Here is a 1,605-nt window from a genome sequence, read left to right on the forward strand (position 1 = left end):
GGACTGCTGTTACCGGGTTCATGCCTCTACTCATTTCACTTGAGAATACTAGCTCAACAGCCATTTTTTATCATTATTATTTAATTAATATTACATATTTAAGCTAAGCATTTAAAAATTTGCTGTGCACACTACAGTCTCCGTGCTCACAGTGTCTCAGACACTAATATTTTAGCTGAATCACTGTCTTCAGTATCACTGAATCACTGGATTTCAGTATGGAGATAAAGGTTAGGATTATAATTTTTCAATATTACATGACATCGTGTGTGTGTATATGCACAGTTTGTTGTTTTTTGGGGGGTGTTTGGCAGAGCGTTAGGACCCAGAAGCGGTGAAGCATGATGTTAGACGTGACAAGCAGATATTCTTAACCACTATCCAACTGTAAATCTGCTATTAGCAAGAGGTGGAGTGGAGGTGCACCACAATAAAACCCCGCCCTTTATTCAATATTCCGTTTCACTTGGAAATACATCACAACACTGAAGTCAGTTCTTCTGGTTCACGGGTACACGGGTAAATTTCTGTATCATGACCACTAATTCACGTACTCTGTCAATAAGATAAAAGTGGGTTTTGTTCAAAGTAGCTATTATCCACATAGATCCACATTGATATGAATATTTTTTGGTAAGTCATTAAATATCGCAGGCTAAAAAGTAACTAGTAACTAGTACTCTGAGTAGTTTTTGAGAGGAGTACTTTGTACTTTTACTTAAGTACTGTTTTGGCACCAGTACTTTTACTTGTAATTGAGTATTATTTCAACAATGTAACAGTACTTGTACGCAAGTACAAATTTTCAGTACTCTTTCCACCACTGATACTAAATGGATAGAGTTGTTTCCTTTAAGAGCAGCAAGAGCACTTCAGATAGCAAAGATTCTGGTTGAGGAAATATTCACCAGATGGGGTACCCCAGCTTATCTAGTGTCTGACCGCGGAGCACAATTCACCTCACACCTCATCAACCTAGTATGCAAGCAGTGGGGTGTTATACAAAAATTGACAACGGCCTATCATCCCCAAACAAACCTGACTGTACGTGTCAACCGGAATCTAAAAACAATGATAGCTTCCTATGTAGGGGACCAGCATCGCCATTGGGATAGATGGTTGTCTGAGTTTCGGTTCGCAATTAACACAGCGTGGCATGAGAGTACAGGATACACACCTGCAGAAGTGGCACTGGGGCGCAAGTTGAAAGGACCATTGGAAAGAGCCTTACATAGGCCACCTGACCCCAATAACCTTGCCTATCCAATCCTTGAGCGACAACAAAACCTCATCAGCCAGTAAAGGAGAACATTAAACAAACAAGCCCAAGTCAAGCAGAAATGCTACTACAACCAACACCGCAAACAGACTCGTTACTGGGTGGTGGATGTAGTTTGGGTGCGGACTCATCCTCTGTCCAGAGCGGATGAGGGGTTTATGGCAAAACTTTCAGCAAAGTGGAAGGGGCCTGTGAAAGTTGTTAAATGTCTTGGACCTGCTAATTATTCTGTTGGTTTTCTCAATGATCTTCATAATGTCGAAACTTACCATGTACAAAATTTAAAGACTTGTCATGGTTATAACAAGCCTCCTTCTGAAGGGGGG

Source organism: Sinocyclocheilus anshuiensis, unplaced genomic scaffold (assembly GCF_001515605.1).
Source record: "Sinocyclocheilus anshuiensis isolate Anshui unplaced genomic scaffold, SAMN03320099.WGS_v1.1 scaffold2533, whole genome shotgun sequence".
NCBI classification, from domain to species: domain Eukaryota; kingdom Metazoa; phylum Chordata; class Actinopteri; order Cypriniformes; family Cyprinidae; genus Sinocyclocheilus; species Sinocyclocheilus anshuiensis.